This window comes from Sceloporus undulatus, chromosome 3, assembly GCF_019175285.1.
Source record: "Sceloporus undulatus isolate JIND9_A2432 ecotype Alabama chromosome 3, SceUnd_v1.1, whole genome shotgun sequence".
In the NCBI taxonomy this organism is placed as follows: domain Eukaryota; kingdom Metazoa; phylum Chordata; class Lepidosauria; order Squamata; family Phrynosomatidae; genus Sceloporus; species Sceloporus undulatus.
The window spans coordinates 50,247,232-50,272,011 of record NC_056524.1 but is presented as its reverse complement, the minus strand read 5'-3'; positions in this window follow the sequence as shown (position 1 = coordinate 50,272,011).

Here is a 24,780-nt window from a genome sequence, read left to right as displayed (position 1 = left end):
ACACCAGACTTTAATGGATCTATCCAAGACATTGAACTCTGTCCCCCAAATAGGCTCAGTATCTTGGATAGTTCCTTTAAACATTGGACTAAAACTTGTAGTGGATTCACATCCTTGGCATGAGAACCACAGATGCAAACAAGAAGGAGATCCCACAGGAGTCCAGATTATGTGGGTGCCTCAATATGGAAGCAGTCCAGATTATGTGGAAGCCTCAAACCTGTACTTGGGATTTCTTGGCCTGGAGAAGTTATTTATTTATTTTGTCTCTTGCCTTTTTCCCAGCACAGGACCAAGGTGGCTCACATATGTTCTGCTGTACACATGGATGTCCAGGTTGGGGACACAGCAGGGGTGGTGTAGCTAACTGGTGACATGGCAACAGGGATAAGCCATTATAGCACCATCAATCTGAGATAGGTCTAGAGAGATAGAACAAAGGAGAACCACACCCAGTGGGGCTAAAACAAATCAGGAAATGGGTGTGAGTGGGAACTTGGAGAGAGGAAAAGTCCACTGTTGGTTGCAGAAGATAATTTCCTTGACAACATCCTTAATTCGCTATCTAGTCTGATCATAACACTTAACTAACACGTAAGTACCAAAGGTATTTAAAGACCATTCTTCAACATTGCTGAAGAGCAGGTTCTTACTGATGAGATTTAGTTTTGATAGCCATGTTATTTCTGCTTCTTGCATGGTCCTCTTTTGATTTTTCTCTTGATGACATGAATGGCTAACCACCAAGCGCTGGTGCACTTTCATTTAATATTTCTCTAGGAAGAGACTTAGTGGGGGGGGGGGGAACCATCTCTAAACTGCATCTAATCTTATTTTTAATTTTTTATTGTTCTATCATGCTAAATAATTACTAGTGCATTTAGAATTTATAATCTTTGCACTGAGCAATGGAGTACATGACATTAATTTTGTGACCTTGTATCCAGCGCATACAATTCTGGTACATACTCATCTCAGTGTTGTGCTTTTGAAGATGCTTTCTTCATTTACATCACAAAAAGTCACTGGAAGCCAAGTGAGACAATATGCAATTTTGTATTGCACTCAAATTCTTTGCTGCAGTGCACTCAGATAACTTCTCATTAAAATTGGATTTTCTCCCCACCCCAAATCTTTTGTTTTTGATCATAGTAAATATTCACATAGACCTATTGGGGGCAGGAAAAGATTGCTTGTCTATTTTAGATTATTCTGTGAAATTATCTAGTTTCAGGTTTTCTGCCTGGATGTAGCCACAGAGATAATGACATAAAATATAAATTGGTAATAACAGGTAATAAATTGTCTTCGACCTATTAGTGTTTTGAAACAGTTTTTATAAAAAAAAAATTAAATGCATATTAAGTCTAAAATGAAAAATCCAACTTCCAACATAATGCTACTCATCAGGTGATAAACTGTGGGTGCAGATACTAATGACAACAGGGGAAAAAAACAGAGGAGATTTCTTTTGAACCAAGATAAGGCAGAATTACAAGGCTATAATGTCAACAAGAGATAGACTTTACACTAAATTTTTAAAATGCTAGAAATTAAAAAAATATAACATCTGACAAGGGAATATATAGCCCTATATATATTTTGGACATCAGATGCTTTTTCACACTCCACAGATATGGCACTATGATTCCACTTTAATTGTCATGGCTGCATCCTGTGGAATCCTTGCTTTTGTAATTTGATGAGGCACTAGTTAAGGACAGGTGAGAAGCAAAAGTAAAAGGCAACAGAAATAAAGTCAGAATCCTGAGTGCAACTGTTCAGCAATTAGAGGCCAAACTAACCAAACTGAAGCTATCATATTTTGGCTATACAGTGGTGCCTCGGGTTACGAAATTAATTCGTTCCGCCGCCGCTTTCGTAACCCGAAAAGCATTCGCAAGCCGAAATGCCATAGGCGCTAATGGGGAAAAGCCGCGATTTCGTGCGAAAAAGCCGAAAAAAGCACCAAAATTTTTTTCGTAACCCGAAAAAACATTCGTAACCCGGAACAATTATTTCCTATGGGATTTTTTCGTATCCCGGAAATTTCGTAACCTGGGTATTTCGTATCCCGGGGTACCACTGTATCATGTGGTGACATGGATATGGATTGGACCGGATGGGCCTTGTGGTCTCTTCCAACTCTACAATTCTATGATTCTGTGATTCTATGAAGTCTATGAAAGCTCATGCTGCCAACTTCTTTATTACAGTTAATCTCAAACATGTTACAAGATCTCTCTACATACCGATTCCTTTTTTGTGTTCAACTTCTATTTCTCTACATTGATTACTATACTGTGAACCATTGGTATCTGCTGGGATTTGATTCCAGGACCCCCTGTGAATACCAAAATCTGTGGATGCCCAAATCCCATTATATATGTAGTAAAATAGAGTCCCTTATATAAAAAGGTAAAATCAAGGTTTGATTTTGGGAATTTTTTGGGGGGAGGAAGGAGTATTTTCAAAATGTGTTTGGTTCAGTCTGTGGATATGAAAGGCTGGTTGTAGTAGTTCTTGTCTTAGTGCACAAGTTGTTGAGCAGTTGCATTCAGGGTTCTGACTCTATTTCTGCCACTTTTTACTTTTGCTTCTCATTCTTTTTAACTGCTTGATGAATTCATCTCTCATCTTTTGGGGGTTCTCCTTTCTTTTCTTTTCTTTTCTTTTCTTTTCTTTCTCCAGACATATTGTCTTTTCCCCTTCCTTCCTGATAATGTCCCTGGCTTCAGTCTAGGGTTCTTCTGGAACCCTTTCAATTAGGCTTAATAGTGCAAATTTATTTTTCATATTATTTTAAAATTCTACAGGGATGTTCCTCAGGTTGTGTTTTGGCATGATTACTTGTGTAGATTATTCTGCTCTGTTTTAAACTTTTGCACTCTAATCCCTTATGGCAAACAAGAAGTCCTGTTTTAGTATGGGATCAGTTTTATCCTGGACTCCAGCACAAATCCTTTCAATTTCTTTTTTTCCTCCTGCCTCTGTAATTGAAGAATAAACTTGGACTAAGATTATATGTCTAGCTTTCCCTGATTCTTGTTTTTTTTCAATGTTCCTATTATTTGTGTTGTGCAACTTCAGACTTTCACCTCTGCATACAGCAATGCTCACCGCTTAACAGAAAATCCTAGGATCCATAGGGCAGAATCACAGCAGTTAAAGTGGAATCATAACGCTTTAATTGGGTAGTGTGAAAGAGGTACAGAGTGTGGCCAAGATAACAAGACCTGCAGTCTCTCCCCTCTATTGTTCATCATGGTGATAGAAATCTTGTTAAATAAGATAAAACAATATAGAAATATCAAAGGACCCAGAATTCATAAATATGAATTCAAGCTTAAGGCTTTTGCAGATGACTTAGTCATAATGTTAGAGGATCCAGTAAATCAAATATAGAAACTTTTTGAGACAATTGGGGAGTTTGGGAAAATATCCAGATTTAAAATTAATAGGGGAAAAAACTGCCATGTTAACAAAGAACAAACAAGAAAGAGGATTTACACTTGACAACCTTTTCAAATTGTGTAATTCGGACCAAAGTTAAATATTTTGGAATTTGGATATTATAGTTAGTTGAAAATATCTATAAACAAAAATGGAAAGAAATTAAAAAAGACTTAGAAAGATGGAAACAATTACATCTTATGGTGACTGAAAAAATAGAAACGATTAAGATGATGGTCCTGCTAAAGATAAACTTTCTCTTTCAGTGTATCATTATTATAAATAGTAACATACTTTTTAAAGAATGGCACAGGAATTTGGGGAAATTTATATGCGCAGGTAAAAGATCATGAGTAAAATGGACAGGATTGACAAAACAAAAGAAGGATGGATTGAGAAATGCTCCAGACTTAAAATATTACTACATAGATAATACATTAAATTGGATTTCACAGTGGGTAAACTTTTAAAATTTGAAACTTCTTAATCTGGAGGGCTTCAACAATCGATTCGGGTGGCATGGCTATATATGGTATGACAAAGTAAGAGTTCATAAAAACTTTACACATCATATTATAAGACGAGCTTTATTATTGGTATTGAATTAATTCAAAAAGAAAACATATAGAACAATACCGCTGTGGATATCGCCACATGAAGCCTTTTTCAGGAAATGAACCTCACTGAATAAATGGCTAAAATATAAAGATATACTAAAGAAACATTAACCTGATAAATTGGAACTTATAGCCATAGAAGAACTGGAATCTATCGATTTGAAAATGCATTGGTTTCTTTATATCCAATTAAAAGAAAGACTTAAAATGGACAATAAACTGGAAGGATCTGAAGCAGAGTTAAATGAATTTGACGCTATCTTAATGAATAAAAAAAGAACAAAAACAACTAGATTATATAAAGAACAATTAATAAGATGGCAAGAATACAAACCAGTCACCGAGGAAATGATAAAATGGGCTACAGATATAGGGAGAGTAATTGATTTGGAAAATTGGGAATACACTTGAAAAAGAACAGAGAAGTTTACGAAATCTCAAGATGTAAAAGAGAATGTCTGGAAAATGGAGCACAGATGACATTTAACCCCATTAAAAATTTCAAACAATTTTAATACAACATCTAATAAATGTTGGAAATGTCAAATGAATATCGGGACTTCGATATTTGTGTATGGTGGTGGTGTCCCAAAATGATTTTTTTTTTTGGAAGGGATTCAGGAAATTTTGCAAATCAAATTTTAACTGAAGCCAGAAATATACCTATGAATATGCTAAATATATTACCCCCGGATATAGAAAGGTTTCAGAGTGGGTAAACTTGCAAAAAGCGTTGGCAATGACAAAGCAAGTCCAAAAAATAAGAAAGTCAGATATTATGAGGCAAAAAAAGAGACAGATTATCATAGCTGGAACATGAAAATATGTCAAGGAAATCTTGATGAATATTTTGATTAGGAAAAGCAAAGGCAACTAAAGCTCACTCTGAAATGATAGGATTTATTGTCCAAAAAACTGAGGAAAGGTAGTAGATATAATGTTAACATTGAATGCTACAACATAGTGATTAGGATTATAAAATTGTAGTAGTGAAGTAGGAAATTTTGTGATTATAATAATTGAATAGAGGATTTGTATTTTATATATAGAAATATATAGAAATATATATATATATGTAGTGCAGGCTTGCCACTCTAACACAAGAATTTTTCCCTTGAGTGTGAGATTGGTGTATGAGAGGGAATGTGTACAGAAAAAGCATTTGAAAGTCACCAGTTTAAAATAATGCTTATGTTTCTTACATAGGTATGAGGAGGGATTGTTTTTTTAAAAAAAGTTATGTAATGACTGGAAATGTTGTTACTTTTATCTCTTCCAACTGTATGATTCTGTGATCTTTTTTTAAAGAAAGTAATGTATCTGGAAATATTAATATATCAATATGCTCCTTCTGAAAATACTTTAAAAATAACATCTGAAGAGTTTCTCTCTCTCTCTCTCTCTCTCTGTCAATCTTTGAGCATTGTTTTCCTTTTAACTTGGTGCCCACAAGTTAGGGAAGAGATGGACTATACAGATCAGCCTGGATCACTTGTTCTCCCATATCCTAGCTATTTGGTTTTACTATGGAAATAATGGGTATTATGTGACATTATTTATTTAAATAAATTTACATCCTTCCATTTAGGGAGGGAAAGCCTGCAAGCCAAGTTAAAATTATATCTGATTATAATGTATATATTAAACAATTTTATAATACTAAAAGAACATCAAATAGAGCTACATTCAGCTATCCATATGAACAATTTTTTTAATCCACAGATTAAATCATCTATGGCTTGAAAATATTCAAAAATACATAAATTCCAAAAAGCAAACTTTGATTTTGCCATTTTATATAATGGATACCATTGCACTATTCCACTGTATTTAATGGGCCTTGAGCAGCCATGGATTTTTGTATCTGTGGGGGGTCCTGGAACCAAACCCAAGTGGACACCAAGGGCCTAATGTAAAATGTTGTCAATCCACATCTATGTGCCTAAATTCAGAAGCTGGGGTATCAACTAATACAGTGGAATACATAATGAATAATCACATTTAAGTAAGAGATTATAATCAAAGAAGTATTTTTAAAAAAACTAAAAAAGAATATAAAAAGTAATATACAGCACATATGAAGTACATGTATATCCATCATGACAGCAACTTTTCATAAACATTCAAGATGAGCCATAAAACTACAAGATTAGGATGCTTTTAGATGTGGAAACTGAGATCAAAAAGAAAATCCCAGTGTTAAGTACACAAAAGCACTCATATCTGTTCAGAATGCATTACTCAGTCATAGTAAGCTACCCACTTTAGATTTCATGATTACCTAGAAAATGCTTTGCAGCTTTCACTCTGCAGATACAGCTCCTAAAAATATGCTGTCATTCATGTATTGTACAAAACAAGCTAGGAAATGCTTAAGAGTCTTGTAATAATGCAGGAGATCAGTTGAAAGACTTTATGCTCAGGACCTTGTCACAATATCAAAAGGAGCAGTTATGTTGGATCAAGAACAATTTTTGTGGGGGAGAGGTGATTAATAATTAACTTATTGTTAACACATCAGTAATTAATGCCTGATTCATACAACAATTCTAGAAAATAATGATAAATAATTTAAATTGCTGTTCTTAAATCAGTGGCCAAACCAATACCTATAAGAATTCCATAAGGAACATAGGAGTGAAATAGGAAGAGGTCTGTTAATAAAAGAAAATCTCATGGTGTCATATTTATGTTTAGAGAATATTATCTGCAGTTTTATTTCTGAGTGCATTTGCTGTCACCATGTCCAAGCTATAATAAATTCTAGAATCCATCTATTGTTTTCTATTGGCAGATCTTGCTTGTGCTCCAAGGAAAACCCAATGTATCACTTACGAAGCTTCTATCCAGACAACAGTAGTTTCACTCCAGTTTTCTTTGTTTGTGTTTTCATGGATATCACTGTTTCCCTCAAAGTTAATCATAGCTGTGACTTCCTGCTTTAATGTAAAGCAGGAGCAGGTTCATTTTCTTTTGGAAACAAATAGAAATAATACTGCCTTCACATTTTGCTTCATATAATTGCATAAGTCAGTCATCAAAGCCTCTGAAAGGAAGTGCCTTTTCACAAAGGTTTTTTACACCCACCCATTTTTTCATACTTATTCTCTTCTTGGGTTCTCTTTTGTTTTTAACAACAACAGTATAGGAGGGTTAAAGATAGGTGCAAAAACATTTTGCAGCATCCTTTAAATGTTGAGTGGTGGCAGCATATCAGTACAAGGTTACATCTTTCTTTTTCAGGATATGTCCTACATTGCAGCCTTCTGTCCAGGAGGAATTCCAAAATATCCTCCATTGGAGCAGGACTCAGAAACCCATTGAGTAATACCCCTTTCAAGAAAGAGTGCAGTATATAATATAGCTGCAAATAAACCGTAGGGAATGAATTGATATTTATATGAGTGTTATGTATTGCTCTACATTTTTTCTGGAACATCCTACCTTTGTGCAATGCCTTGTCCTGCTCTGTGGTTAGGACATCTAGTCACCCTGTGTCAGTAGCAATCTATTCCATAAACAAAGCTTGATCTGGGAAAGCCAATCCTAATACAGCAGGTAAGGTAAACAGCAGGTGCTGCTCAAATCCATCACTGAACAGCAAAAGAGAGGGGGCAAACGGGAGAAGAAATAAGCCTGGTCATCAGCTGTGCCCAGAATGTCAAAAACAACAACAGCATACCAGGGAGACAACTGGATATCTTGCATACCAGGGAGTGACTATAGGCTTGTCCCCCTTACAGAGTCAAAACACACCAAACATATTGTGGGAAGGATGCTGATTGCATTTTTATGACTGTATTAATTTGTTTTTACATGTAAGTCACTTTGGAAGGATAATGTGTCCTAACAAGCAGGATACAAATAATTATAATCAAATAAATCCTGGCTCAGCTATGAAACCCACTGGTAACTTTGGGAAAGTCACACTCTCTCAGCCACAGAGGATGGCAATGGCAAACCACCTCTGAAGAAATTTGCCATGTAAATCCCATGATAAGTTTGCCTTGGGGTAACCATAAGTCAAAAATGACTTGGAGGCATGTAACAACAAAGTAAGGGCAAAATATTCTTTTAAAAGGAAAGTTGCTATTGTTTTTGTTGAATGCTTTCTAGTTATTTCCAGCTTATGGTGACCCTAAGGCAAACCTACGATGGGGTTTTCTGGGGCTGAGAGTGTGTGACTCACCCAAGGTCATCCAGAAGGTTTTCATGGCTAAGCAAAGAATCAAACCCTGGTCTCCAGAATCATAGTCCAATGCTTAAACCACTATGCCGTGCTGGCTATCTTAAAAGAAGAAAGGAATCTAGAATAGCTAATAGGCAAAGACTGAGAGATAAGGCCAATGTATTATGAAAACTCATCCAAATATGAAATATGGCATCTCTATGTGACAACTGTGTCTTCAAAAATGGCATCTACAAAGTCTTTATAATGAAGTGGACCCTAGGAGAAAAGGTAGTTCAGCTTATAATGTTGGGCAGAGGATGTTTCCTCTCTTCCAGTATCAGAGGGTGCTTCCCATGTCTAGGTAATAATGAGTCTGCTCTGTTTTAGTTGAATTTTTAAAAGATGCTGAATCATATCCCCATAAAAACTTCAGTGCTTGGATAACAACTTTGAAGTTTGGATTAAAGCCCAAAGTGGATGTAGAACCACAAGGACATGGAACCTCCCAGCCACTATTGGGGCTTATCACACGGGCCTGGGGAATGGGCCCAGCATGGAACTAAAGGGGGTGGGAAGGGAAAGGAATGGGGATATCAGTCATTTTACCGCATGGGGGAATGCTGCCGATGCCGCTAGAAGTCCTTGTTTTGTTCCCCATTCGTCCCACAGGGGCTGATTTTCAAGAACTGTTCTGAATAGTTCTTGAAAATCGCCTCCTGTAGGACAGTTGGGGAATGGAATGAGGACTTCTGGCAGCATCGGCAGCATTCTCGCAGAGTTCCCCCCGTGCAGTAAAATAGGTGATATCCCAATTCCGTTCCCTCCCCGCCCCCTTCCATTCCATGCCGTGCCCATTCCCCAGGGTCTGTGCAATACGCTCCATTGTCACCTTCCTACCAACATCTGGGGATTGACAAACTGCCCTTCTTTCTAAAATTCTTGAAAGGCCTTTAGCTGCTAACTAGCAAAAACAAAGGCTATTTCGTATTGTTTTAACCATTAATGAAACAACATTTCAGTGGTTTCATTAATGATGCTTTGTTTCATATTTGGTATAAAATAGTTTTGATTGCTCTAAACAGGAATGCATTGTTATTGTTTGTCTTGCCCATGACAACCATATTGAACTTACTTTTTTGTGCATTGTACAAATAAAAGGATTGATTGTGCTTTGATTAGCACAAATCAATGTTGTTTCAGTTTAAGGTTGGAAGACATTTTGGAAAACCAACAAGATTAAGTAGGAAACCTCTGGGGACAGAACATAAATCTATAAAGTGTATTTATATTAGCAATAGCAATAGCAATAGCAAGTACATTTCTATACCGCTTATCAGTGCAGTTAAGCACTCCCTAAGCAGTTTACAAAGTGTAAGCTAATTGCCCCCAACAATCTGGGTACTCATTTTAGCAACCTCGGAAGGATACAAGTCCAAGTCGAGCTTGAGCCTTTTGCTAGTATTAAACTTGCAACCTTATGGTTTGTGAGTGAGTGGCTGCAGTACAAGCATTTAACCACTGTACCACCAGGGCTCCTTGAGCCACCAGGGCTATATTGTAATTTTGTACTCACCAGGTCATAAGCCCCACTGAATCCAGTGAAACTTCTTTCTGTGTAGAGATGTATAGGTTTGTAAGGTTTTGCTCTTCTGGCCCTGAGCATTCATGGATTAGTTAAGTGCCATGTCATTTTTGAAATTGGTGAATAAGTAATACCAGAGATATTGATAATATCATAATCATAAGGTAACATTCATGGTTAAAATAATATTTATTATATAATAAATAAGTAAAAGTAAAGCAATCATAGTCTTTCCCCAGCCTGCACTTTATTCCTAATCTAATCTATTTATGTGTCCAGGGATTACTCCTGAACATTGTTGTACTATGTCCTCAAGGCAACCCTATCCTCAAGTTTTCTTGGCAACACTTATTCACAGGAAGTTTGCTATTGCCTTACTCTTAGGCTGAAAGAATTAGACTTGCCCAGAAGGTTTCCATGGCTGAGAAAGGATTTGGATCTTCGGCTGTCTGAGCCCTTAAAGCACTACACCACACAGGTTCTCAAGCATCATGTCTGAGGCAGAAACAAGAAAAACCTCCCTGTTCTCTTAAGGGATATTTTGGATTCAGGTTCACTTATTCTCTTTCTCTGTGGTTTCTTTTTTCTCCCTTCATATTCAAGATCTCACCCTGGAAGTTCCTATTTAGGACACATAACCTTTCAAAAATGCATTTATTCAGAGCAAAGTGTATTTTTAAGCTTCTTATGACAAGTACTCATTTTCAGAAGTAAATGACCCACTTTTATTTTCTTGCACTTTTTTCTTCTCCTTTTTCCTTTTGCAAAATGATAGTCTGTTATACTTACAAATATCTTTTAAACTATTCCTACTTTCAAATTCTACAGCAGCTGCTGATATGAGTGCTTCACACATACCAAATGACTCAGTTACAGTGCACAGATGGCTGAAGTCCACCACAATGACCGGGCCTGCAAGTCTAATGCAGTTTTTATAGCTCTTGTTTCTTAAATGGGAGTGGGTACAATCCAGAGTCTGGAGTATCATGCCACACATTTTGGGCCACTTCAGAGGGCCACAGCATGTCTCTGTGATTGCCATGGGCCTTTCACACTATACCATTATAGCAGTATGATTCCACTTTAACTTCCAAGGGTCCAGCCTATGGAAATCTGGGGTTTGCAGTTTAGGGAGGGATATTCTGAATTCTCAGCTAGAGCAGTCTAGTACTTCAACACCTACAAATCCCAGAATGCTATAACATGTAACCATGGCAGCTAATGGAATCATAATTGCATAATGTGAAATAATAATAATAATAATTTATATCCCACCTATCTCCCTATGGATTGAGGCGGGTTACAGCAACAAAAATACATCAATAAAACGCACACATAACCAAGGCTACACAATCCCCTTATTCCCCTACCTTAAACAAAAACAACAACATATGTCTAACTGGTTAAAATAGACATAATTGAAGTGACACATCTTGGGACAAATAGGGGGTATCCATATAGTGTAATGGGAGGTCAGTCTGGAAAGGCCTGCTGGAAAACATAGAGAGGTTATATGTTGGATCTCTTCTGGCAGGTCATTCTATAATTTAGAAGTGGCAGATGAGAAGGCTCTCTGGGTGACCACAGCCAACCTGGTATTCCTAGGCTGCAATAGGTTTTTCCCAGAAGACCTGAGTGTGCGTGGTGGATTGAATGGAGGAAGGCGCTCCGTCCATGATGGACCCGAGCAATGAAGGGCTTTAAAGGTTATTAGCAACACCTTGTACTGCGCCCGGAAACTGATAGGCAGCCAATGAAGATATTTTAAGATTGGTGTTATGTGGTCACCTCTAGATTTTCCAGTGACCAATCTGGCTGCCATATTTTGAGCCAATGGAAGTTTCTGAACTAGGCACAAGGGTAGCCCCATGTACAGTACATTACAGAAGTCATAGAATCACAGAGTTGGAAGAGACCACAAGGGCCATCCAGTCCAACCCCCTGACATGCAGGAAATCACAATAAAAGCAACCCCGACAGATGGCCATCCAGCCTCTGCTTAAAGACCTCTAAGGAAGGAGACTTCACTACACTCCAAGGAAAAGTGTTCCACAGTTGAACAGCCCTTACTATCATGAGGTTAGCAGTGCATGTACCACCATTTTTAGGTCCCCCAGCTCCAGGTAGGATTGCAGCTGGGGTATCAGCCAAAGTTGATAGCAAGCACTCCTGGCCATCGCATCTATCTGAGCGGACAACTTGAGTGGCAAATCCAAGAGCACTCTCAAGCTGCAAACACAGTCCTTTAGGGGAAGTGTGACCCCATCCAGGACCAGTTGACATATCTACATACCTGGTTAGGGGTCCATATAATAAATACCTCCATCTTGTCTGGATTCAGTTTAAGTCTGTTTTTTCTCATCCAGTCCACTACCGCTTTAAAACATTCATTTAGAGGAGAGATGCCATCCTTAGTCACTGCAGCAGTCTGAGACGTGGAGAAATATATCTGGGTGTCATCAGCGTACTGATAACACCCCACCCATGTCTCTGGATGATCTCTCCCAGCAGCTTCATGTTAAATAGCATTGGAGACAGAATGGCACCCTGAGGGATACCAGATTTTAGCTCCCTTTTAGAGGAGCAATTGTCTCACCATCTGGAATCTGCCTGAGAGATAGGAATGGAACTACTGCAATGCAGTGCCCCCAATTCCCAATTCTCCCAAGTGTTCCAGAAGGATACCACAGTTGATGGTATTGAAGGCCACTGAGATCATCAACTAAGGCAACCATAGCAGTCTGAACTCCATATCCTGTCCTAAAGCCAGTTTGAAATCATAACTGCATAATGTTGAAAGGCCCTCAGCCACTCCTGGTTGCCTTTTGTCATCCTCCCCGCTTGTATGAAATGTCATCATTTTGAACTTTTTCAGTGTTTCAAAACTAGTACTTTTAAAACATTGCTTTGTGATGTATGAGAAACAGAAACGCAAAAGTTAGCGTTTCCCACCAACACGAGGAGCAGAAACTTGGGTGCACCTAGTTTGCATCATGACCTGTATTATTATTCCAGAAAATAATCTTCATGGCCTTGTGAATGAGTGTTCCCATGTTAGCAGTGAATTAAAAGCATACCTCCAAAGTGACTCAAAGCAGTTTTATTTTGGCCAGTCTGTATGGGCCCTAAGTTAGGGGTGTAATCGTGTTTAAAGGCAGCAAAATAATTATTGTTTCTATACAGAACTGCCATATATTCATTCAATAGTGCATAGATCAATAGACAGATGAGCAAGATTAGGTAAGAATTTTAAATTTGAAGCATATTTGAATTTTAAACTATAATTGCAACTTTCTTTTAGAAATGTATATGTTTGATATAGGTTCACCTATACTTATACACACAAATTAACATATTTCCTCATTGCAATGTAATGCAATGAAAAGTCATAAGATGAGAGTAGGTATAACTGAATTATGGTGTCATGAAACCCAGAACACTGATTCCTTCCTCACCTTGAACTTTGTCGTCTTGTAACATATGCCCAGTGCTCCCCCAGCAGCTAGTACAATATCTCTAGGTCACCCTAACATTAGGCTTCAGCCAGCATTACTAGACTATGATGCCAAATATAGAGAGGCTGAGTGAATAATTCAGTACAAAAATGAGATCAGTTATCACTTCCATGTTTCTCACTCTAGTATACATTTAGTAAGTACATAGGACTTTATCACACGAGGACAGCAGAATAGTAGTGTCTTTGGCTATACTTCATCACAGAATACTGTGTCTATCCTGTATCTGCTTTGTCTTGTTTCCAGTTCTGGAGCACTACTTTTCACTGATGGGTAAAACCCACTGATGCCCCCCAGTTACACTGCTTTTCCACTATTGATTTGCTTGTGATATGTTCCTCCTGCTGCAGTTCTGAAAAGCAGGCAGTCACGTGGAGGGAATGGGCATGACTGTGCATCTCTTCTTCCTCCCCTTCACTATAGTCAAGTTGTCTTTATTCTTTCTTTCTTTCATTCATTCATTCATTCATTTTCAACTTCTTTTGTCATTTTTTTTTCACTGAAGCGATTTCTCTGAATGCCCAACTGAAAATAAAAATAAATGAAATATAGACTGAAACAAATACTGGGAGGGCCATAGGGAAGGAAGGCAGGGTTATGAAGGCTGGAGTGTAGAAGGCAGGGCCTGGAACTATTCCTACATTTCCTCCAATAACGTGTTTGCGATGTCTTTGAAACCTGGTATGATAAAGTCCTCAGATAACAAATGAATCAAGGACAACACCCCTGAGTCTGTAGTGTGACTGTCCAACTGTTTGCTCCATTTCATTAATCTAGGACAGGGGTCGGCAACCTCCGGCCCGTGGGCCGGATCTGGCCCTCGGGCGCCTTTCCGCCGGCCCCCGGTCCCTCCTGCCTCCGAAATTGCCGCCGATTTCGGCCACTCCGGCTGCCGTTTTGTCCTTCTAAATGGCGGCACCCCATTAGGAGGCCCGCTGCGGCCTCCGGAGCCCTGAAACGGGGCTCCAGGAGCCGCACCGGGCCTCTGGGAGGCCCACTGTGGCCTCCAGTGCCCTGAAACGCGGCTCCAGCAGCCGCACCGGGCTCTAGGAGGCCCGCTGTGGCCTCCGGTGCCCTGAAACGGGGCTCCAGGAGCCACACCGGGCCTCCCAATGGGCACCGCCCACCTCCCTCCTGGCTCTGCCCTCCTCCCTCCTGGCTCCGCCCTCCCTCCTCCCTCCTATAAATGGAGAAGCGGGGGGAAGGAGGAGGAGGAGGCAGAGAGAGAGAGGGAGGGAGGGAGGGGAGGAGAGAGAGGGAGAGGGAAGGGAGGGGGAGGAGGAGGGGACGGAAGGAGGGAGGGAGGGAGAGGACTAGGAGAGAGAGAGAGAAAGGGTGGGAGGGTGGGAGGGAGAGAGGAGGAGGAGAGAGGGAGGGAGGGGAGGAGAGAGAGAGAGAGAGAGAGTGAGAGAGAGAGAAGAGGGTTGGTGGGGGGGGAAGGGGGGTAGGAGTGAGAGGGAGGAAGGAAGGGAGAGAAAGAGAGGGAGGAGAGAGAGAGAGAGAGAGAGAGAGAGAGAGAGAGCCACAGCCACTGAGCCATATGAGAAGTTTGGTCATTGGGGGAGGGGGGTTATACTACCTGTGCCTTTGTGGTTTGAGACAGTGTGTATGCATTTTTTGCTGTTTTGTGACCTTGCCTAGTCACTTCCATGCTTGCAAATATTGCTATTATTATTGTTGTTATCCCTTGGTATTCTCTTTGCAAAATCCCCCCACATGGACTTGCTTGCTCTTTTCTGGGTTGAGACAGTGTGCATGCATTTTTCCTGTGTTATGGCATTGCCTAGTAGCTTCTTGCAAATATTGTTATTATTATGCGGCTCCACCCCCGGAGGGTGGAAACTCCGCCCCTGACATGTGTCTCCACCCCCGGATAGTGGAAGCTCCTCCCTGGCATGCGGCTCTGCCCCAGAGGGTGGAAGCTCCACCCCCCTGTGTGCGGCTCCGCCCCGGAGGTTGAAAGCTCCACCCCCAGCTTCAGCCCCCCCCAGTTGTCTGAGGGACAGCAACCTGGCACCCGGCTCAAAAAGGTTGCCTACCCCTGATCTAGAAGCTATATCTACCATCTTACCTCTGTTGGAAAATGTGAGAAATAGTACTGAATTTCACAAGCAGAGTAATGAAAATGTCACTTCAAGACCCAGCCACACATACAAGGGCTAGTAGAGATAAGAATTAAGCATAATCTTCTTTGTAATCATATGTAAACTAGCATTACTTACTAATTATTTCTGCACAATCAAACACAGGGTATAATAGAGGAGAAATGGAAGAAGAAAATAGCTATAGATTAGAGCAGTGGTTCTCACGCTTTTTACCCTTGTGATCTCCCTTTACATCTACATGCAGAAACCGCACACATCCTACACTTGATGTCATATATGAATAAAAATATTTTGTTTCTTTAATGTGCATATTTTCATTTGTATATTCATGTATATTCACATTTTAACATCTTGAACGAAAACATTACAAAAACACACTAATGCTCACACACTCAGTAATGCTCTTTTTCTGGCTCTTCCCCTTAGCTATGTTCATTGACAACATTCCACACAAATTCTCTTTCTGTCTCTCTCACACACTCATACTCTTAGTAACACTCTTCATCTCTTGTTTACATACTTGCATATGCACTTGTGTATACTTGCATATACCCAATGGAACAAATGGTTCTGTATTACTGTGTGTGAGAGAGAGTAAATGAGTATGTGTGAGAGTGAAAGAAAGAATGAAAGAGCATGACTGAGTGTGTACATATCTGTGAACATTTTTGACTGCTTTCCTAGCAGGAACAAAAATCAAGACATGATGGTCTGCGCTTGGTTTCATGGTTAATAGGTTTAGATATGTGTATGGTTACTTTTTTAATGGATGCTTTGTTTTCTTGATTTAATGGATCCTTTGATTTCTTGGTTTTCTTACTTTTGTGAGGAAATCCTCATTTATTTTTTTAAAAAAACCTGCCAGGATAGCCTGAGATTTGTAAACCCCCCCCCCCCAAATAAAAAACAAAACCACTGCAAGGCTTTTCTCCTGTTTTTGTTGTGTGCTTTCAGGGCTCTTCAGAATTACTGTAACCTTATGATAGGGTTTACTTGGCAAGATTTTTTTAGTCAGAGAAGATTTGCCTTTGCTTTCCTCTGAATCTGAGAGAGTGTGAGTTATTCTGTGTCTCTTGCTCTCCTGGAGTCTTAGGAGATTATCGCATTACAAAAACCACATCTTATCCCCAACGAGATACAGTTGCATTTTGGATTGCAAGCGGATATTATAGCACCCAAAACACCACCGCTGCTGCTGGGTGACTGGCCTTCCTTTGATTGATTTTCTGTACTCCTGTGTGTAGCATTATATAATGGATCTCTGAACTTTTCAAGAAGTGATTCAGTTCAACCAATAATGAGAACATTTTTACACAGAGAGTAAATGCTTTATCCAAATCACAATTAATTTTTAGAATTTCTGCCACCAAATATGATACTGTCTTAGATGCAAACTGCATGTTGCTGCTACTGCTGTTGTTTGGTTTTGTTTTAACAGCTGGTAGAGTTGGTAGAGTTTATTCATTACAAGTAAAATTTGAGTAGGAGAGTGGAAAAGCCTAATTACCCTCCCCATGAATGTGTATATCCGAATAAATAACAAACCAATCCAACTGTATACAAAAAAAGGAAGGAAGGAAGGAACGAAGAGGCCTCATTGGTAGCCATATGTTTACTGTTGATGTATAATTTGAGAATTAGATCTTTTAAAACAATTTTGGGCAACTGCCACGGGGGACAATTGGGAACCACTTCTTAGGTTGGTTGAATGCTCAGAGACCATTCTCTCTCTCTTATCTTTTTAAAAGTTAAAAAACATATTAAGGAATAGCTGCGTGTAATGTGAATTAAAATCATTGAATTGATTAAAATTAATTCTTCAGTAGATATGATAATTCAATACAATCCCTCCACTCATAATTAACAATTAGAGATAATTATTGCATGGGTCATGATCAGGGTAACTTCCTCGCCAAGTAATTGTGTAATGTTGGCATGATGAAATGGAATTGTCATATTTCCAGTATTGCAGGTTTGTTTGTTTTTCAAACCAGTAGGCCTAAATATCCTAAAGGCACCAGATCCTGTCTGATGCTGGCTGCTAAGCAAAGGCAGCCGCGGTTTGTACTTGGATCACAGACACTGCCAATGAATCTGAGGTGCAGTAGGCTATGTTTCAGAGGAAGGGACTTGCAAAACTACAAATTCATATGAAATTAACGGGGTCACCTTAAGTTGACAGGTGACTTGAAGGTGCACACACACACACACACTCTTATGCAATTAGAACATGCTGTTGATTTCTATAGTACTGAAAGCTTGTGTGAAAGACTGTTGTTTGCTGAGTATGGGGGACTGGGAGGGAAAGAACAGCATCTAGAAAAGTACCAGCAAATAGGTTACTAGTATGGCTGAAATGTTGCACAACACTGCAGGAAGAATCAGCACACATTATGAACTGAATGTAAATGTGAGAGCCAGCATGATGATCTGAGAATTGGACTATGATTTTGGAGACTAGGATTCAAATGCCCACTCAGCCATAGAAACCCACTGAGTGACTTTATGTATGTAACACTCTCTCATCCTCATAACCTGGGTGCTGCAGGAAGAACCCGGAAGTATCGGATACTTTTTACTCTGGAGGGACATGGCACTGTTTGGAAGCTGTGGCGTCCCTCCATAGTTAAAATGGGTGCCTGCAAACCACCATTTTTGGGCGGTCTGCACTGCGCCCATAAACTGCAATTAGCTTTCACACTACAGCAATTGCACAAAAAACCGATTTCATGAATGAAATAGAAATTAATTTCTGACATTTCCCCAAAATGCTTATTTCCTGGTTCATGTCACTTTCTTGTCGGATTCTAAGTGGTTTGCATGCAACGTCATCTGAAAACCATTTGCACAGTTGTGCCTAATACGCTGGATAACTGAGGGTTCTCACCTTTTAAATTTCCAATTTTCCAGCATCTTGTTCTACTTCTTTTCCCTCTTTTCTCCTTTTCTTTCACTGTGAAACTTCATATTTGTTTGTTTTGAGATGGTTAGCCTGCAGGTAGTCTTTTCTGTTCTTTTGAACTTAAGTATTGTGCGGCCCCTGAGGTGCTACATTGGGTAGATGTTATTGAACTGAATGGAATTGCAATTGTTAGATTGGCATGTTTATAAGAATGGGAGAAATTACTGTACTGGAAAAGAAATAGGCTGATAGAAAAAAAGCTACCACAAACCTTCTGTGATGGACTCTAGACAGGCAGCAATTTAATATTGCACTAAGCAAAAACAGAACTAATATCAGAGCTTTTCCAAGGATAAAATGGAATTAAGGGAGTTAACAGATACACACTGCTAGTAACAGGTGCTGTTGGCAAATTAAGCAGAACATTAATTGACATATGATATGTTGCAATTTTCTCAATAAATGGGACACCTTTTACAACAACCCTTCCAATAATCGGAGATTAAGGGATTAGAGGGATTAGAGAGAGAAATCTTTTCTTTAGCGTAATTGGGATCTGTCTGGGCAATCATGGTTATGTGATGAGGTTGGTTGTTTAGCAGGGCAAGCAAAGAGACTTTGCTTGCAATGAGGACCTTACAAAACTCCAGGTGAGGGGATAAAGGAGAATTTAATGATAGAAAATTAATGAGGGTCTGTTTAGTGTTTGTTTATGAGATTGTGGCCTAATCTGTATGGGGGGGAAACAATGAACACGTTTTAGTTTTGAAGTCTTTGCTATGCAGAATGTATTTTTCCTTTGGATAAAGATACCAAGATGCAAAATACATAAAATACTACATTATGTAACAGTTCATATAGTATCTGGAAGCAAACATATATACTTCATGGGAATCTCCACTAATACAAGCATGTAATGTAATGTAATATCATATCATATCATAAAGGCCCCTGTGGTTGTAAACTTCAATTTATAAGTTTTTTAAAACTGACTCCTTACTTTGGCAGTGTGTGTGTGCCTGTGTCTTTTAGCTTGTTGTAAATGTGTTTTAATGCTTCATCATTTAATTTATACTTAATAGCTGATTTATATCTCTCAGTTTTGATGTCCTGTCTATATCTAGTGCAATGAACACACTTCATACATAAAATCAGAGAGTTTATTGAAAATAGATCAGCACAGTAGTACATCTTTTGCCAGATCTGCAAAGTTTCACAGTTTTATCTTTTTTATACAGTTTTATCATTTTAAAATGCATTTTATTCTTTTAATAGTTATCTATTTTAACACTGTAATAATTTAATTGTTTTTAATGTACCTCTTTTCTATATTTTTAATTGTATTGTTTTTTTAATATTGTGAAGCCACTCTGAGTCCCAGTTCTGGAGAAAGAGTGGTGTACAAATAAATATCATCATCATCATCATCATCATCATCAATCATCATCTATATCTGCTCCAGATTCACTACCTCCTGCTTTCACATTCCATTCCCAGGAAAAGACAGGCACTATGTGACCTTAGTTTTGACAACTATTCCACACAGTTGCTTACCTCCCTCTCCTTACACCCAAGCTACACCCAACAGAAAGTGTTTGCCCCTGGTGAGGATTGTAGCTGATGAGTGCCTTGGTCAGATATAATTTAGACTTTGAATTTTGGCCACCATGGATTCCACAAGAGAGATTTCTCCTGGTGTAGTTATTCTTCTATAAGCATATGTGCACGCACACAACACACATATACACACAGAAAAGTAAGCAAAATAAGACTGTCTCCTCCTGAGTAATCTGCTGCTTTTGAAGTACAGTGAGTTCCTTGGCTGTTTCATAGAAAGGCACACTTAAGTGCTTCTTCTTACAGAGCTGTACTTAAAGGCTTAATTTATCTTGGTATTTGATCCTCATGCTCCAACTTTCTCAGCATTCTTTCAGTAGTTGTCTTTCAACCTGCTGTACTTGCCTCTCTGTAGGTCATCCAGGCCTTTAGTTCATTTTCCTCTTACTTAGTGCTGCTCAGAGATGTATTTAATCCTTTGACATCTTTTCCTGTTCTTAAGGTCCTCTCTTCTTTTTCTTCTCTTCACATTAGACAGAAATGCCTTGCTGAGGTTCATCAATACCTCCTCCATGCCCCAGGATTTTGCCTCTTAGGGAGCATATTCAGGCAAAACATACCTTTTGATTTTGATGGAACTTTGAAGCAGAACAACTTGGTGCCCTGAGTTACATCACCATTAAATTAAGCTGGAGTGTCACAAAACACAACAGTGTATTTCCTTAAAATAAATAAATAAATAAATACAGAAAATAAAATTCCACTGTATTTAGTTTGTTAATAGGTTATTTTCACAGAACAATACAGGTAATCCTAAAATTAGCAGCAGGGTCTTGGCTTTGCTGTCTAGTGCTCATGTGAGTTACAGTCCAACCTCCAGCTTCCTCAGCTTCCTCTCGTCTTGCAATCCTGCAAGCCTCTCCAAGCATCTAAATTTACTTGAGGGGTTGAAAAATGCCCCCATACTTTAAAAAAAATCAATTAGGAATGAGATTAAGATTAACAACCCACATTCATTCAAAGCCATGGTTTTGGGGCAAAATGAGACAAAATACTCAGAAGCATGAACACTACAAGGGCCCTGGTGGCGCATTGGTTAAATGCCTGTACTGCAGTCACTCATTCACAAATCATTTTTCTGGAAACCTCTATTGGATGTCCCTTCGCTGTTTGTGAAGGAACACTGAGAATACCACCCTGTTGAGCTATTTTAGTTGCTCTCACTGTGTGATCAGAAAGACAGGGAATCAACATTTAAATAAATAAATATTTAAAGAGCATTGCAAGAGTATATGATATGCCTCTCTGGAGCATATAATTTTATTCATTTTATTCAGAAACTTTGAGATAAAATCACAAGCAGTGATTTTTTTTATCATGCCCCCAACTCATTCCTTCTCTTTTTCTATTTATTTAAAGTACTTTGCCAGAAAGAGTGATCATATCTACATGCCTCCTCAAGATGAATAGATCTCTGTTTAATCTGCTAAATATTTCACAACATATTTTCCATTTGAAAAAGCCATTCATGCACTTCCCAGTCCTGTAAGGACTGGTGAGATAACTTGTTTCCTGCACACAGGCTTGAAGAAGTCTCTTTCTCATACAATTACACCAAATGTAATTTTCAACCCCAGTATCAGCAAATCCTATTCCTATAAGAGAGCGGGGAGGGGAGATCTCTGTTAAACAGAATTCCATGTAAGCTTGCAGAACCTAAGAACTTTTGGCTGTGCTAAAAGATAAGTAAATAAACAAATCTTAAGATAAATGCCCATTTGTAATTCTCCTCTCCACATGCATGCCATGGTTGTGGATTAAAATTGCTTATATTCTTCCAGTAAATCCTCATAAAATGAAATGCTAATTTCTATAATTAAGCATTTATTGTCTGAGAAATGCAGTATACTTGCACAGATAACAACATTCTGTCCTGATACCTCCTGTTCTAGAATACTAAAAATAATTAATGAGATGTCTAACTTCTGTTGTGTCACAGTGGCAATGCATTCAACTTCAAAGGTGCCTGCAAAGGCAGACCTGACAACAGGGCTAGATAACGTGTACTGCCAATGACTATGGAGTTATATTATTGATGCAGAGCATTATTCATTTATCTCTTGTCTATAGAAAGGAGGGGGTCTTATCAAGTATGATTTCTAGCTTCTGCAAATTGCAAGTGGATTGGAAAATAACAGACAGCCTTGCAGGTTTCCAGACACGTATGTACTTCAGAGCTGACATTCACCAGTTGGTAATAACAGCATCAGTCAGTTCACACTTTGCAGCTTGGTATGCTTTATTGGAGGAGAATAATAATTATAACATTGGGCAATGTGATCAGAGGGATTTGAAATATTTTTGGATAGTTTTTTTTTAAACTCATCTTCAAGCTAGGAGAATAGGCTAGTTTCCCACCATAAAATACTAAAGCATTCGAAAGGGCAGAGATGTTATCAGTGACCAAAACTAAAGAAGTAGTTGAAAGTTCCTAATAGGCCTGCTGGAAGGAGAGCACCTGTCTATATATATATCACTGTAGACAGTTTGGCCAATCATTATCCTGATCTCTTCAATGCCTCTGCTTACTATTGGCTTTGGATGTTGTGAAGCCCATACAGGTATGTTTTCTTTCCAGCATGGGTTTGCTGATTTGAGAGTTGCACTATGACTCTAGAGAACTGGATTCGATTCCCACCTCGACCATGAAACCCACTGAATGATCTTGGAAAAATCATATGCTCTTAGCCTCAGGGGAAGGCAATGACAAACTTCGTCTGAATGACTCTTGCCAAGAAAAACCCATAACAGGTTCACATAAGGGTCACCGTAAGTCAGAAATGACTTGAAGGCACACAGCAACAGCATTCTAAAAAGCTTAATGTATTTTCTGGGACCATCTCTCCTCCTCCCTCCTCCCATCCATCATTATTATTATTCTTTATTTATATAGTGCTGTAGATTTGCACAGTGCTGTACATAAACACAATAAATATAAAAGAGTAAACCTGCCTATGGCCAGTGAGGAGGAGGAATGGCCAAGAAACCAGGTATGATTTTACAAGTATTGAACCACGTCAGTCTTTTAGGAGCCCCAAACCATCACATTGTATCCTGGAATTTTTATTTAAAAATCAAAAACCTCTCGCCTTGGGTGGGAATAAAAGGTTGCTAGTAATGCTGATAATTGCCACTGATTACTCCAAGGAGAACAGACATTTCATCTTGTTATTTATTTATTTTAAAGAAAAATGAGAACTACAACAACAAAAGCAGTAGTCAACAGCAACATTTACTCTGACTGTAGACCTCCATAATCAGCATAAGATCCAGACACTGTAGCTGTCTAAATACTGCTCAGCGCAGGAATGAATTAGACATTATTCTGATAGAGTGATTAGAACAACACCTTTTAAAAAAATAATTACTAATTGTGATCAGTTTCATGGCTTTGTAGACTGATGCAATGTATGACACTATTTTACTATTATTAATCACTTGTACACTTTATGCAGGATAGCCATTCATAGATCACTTAATTACTTAATTCATAGTTCACCTTTCCTTTCTGGAAAGGATCTGAATATTGTTAGAATTCCCCCCCCCCCTTGTTTATTTTTTAGTGGTCCTTTCCCCAGTGGCCTTTCATTGCACTAGCCGGGTCTCTTCCGGCAGGCCTTTCCGGATTAGAACATCCTTGTTGATCTGCCTCCCCTTCCCCCCCCCCCCATTATTCTACATCTTTACCTTTTATTCTACCTGGTCTCCACTTAAATTTTATCCCGTTTTAATTGTTATTGTACACCATTGTTTTTAACCTCTTTTTTGGTTTAATCTCTTTCTAGAGTTTATTATGTTTTTATGATAGGGGGAGGGGTGGGGATCTTGGAACTTTTAATGCTTTTTTTCTTTTAATTGTATCTTGTTTTACTGCTGTAATCCACTTGATTCCTTGAGATTAAGTGGAATATAAATAATAATAATAATAATAATAATAATAATAATAATAATTAGCCTGCCTCTTGAGTCTCAGATTTTTCAACCAACATGTTACTTTTTTTAATAAATAATAATATAATAAAATCTTTATTTATATCCCGCCCTTCCAAAAAGATCAGGGCGGCTTACAATATGCAACAGGTGCAATTGAATACAGAATTAAAAACACATAACAATCAATACAATACATAGTCTAAAAACAATAAAAGCCCCGTTAGCCCATCCTCATGGCCACGGAAGAGGAGGGAGGCCCACAGGATATTTAATCGGGGAATGCCTGCTTGAATAGGAAGGTTTTGAGGTCCTTCCTAAATTGGGCCAGGGTGGTAGATGAGCGGAGCTCTGTGGGCAGCATGTTCCAAAGGGCTGGGGCAGCTGTGGAAAAGGCCCTTCTTGAGGTAGAAGCTAGCCTGGCCCCAGGCACCTTCAGCAATTGCTGCCCAGATGTTCTGAGGGTGCGAGGCGGATTGTACGGGGAGAGGCGGTCCTTTAGGTACCCTGGGCCCAAGCCATTTAGGGCTTTATAGGTAATAACCAACGCCTTATATTGAGCTCGGAAGCGAATGGGCAGCCAGTGAAGATCTTTAAGCACAGGTGTTATGTGGCTGGTCCTGGATACGCCAGTGACCAGCCGGGCTGCCATATTCTGTACCATTTGGAGCTTCCGAGTTTGGTATAAGGGTTGCCCCATGTACAGTACATTGCAGAAGTCCAATCTCGAAGTTACCAGAGCATGTACAACAGTTTCTAGGTCCCTCCGCTCCAGGTATGGGCGCAGCTGGCGAATCAGCCGAAGCTGGTAAAAAGTGCTCTTGACCGTCGCATTCACCTGAAGACACTGGGATTTAAACTCCAATGATATCTGAAGAGTCACATGAT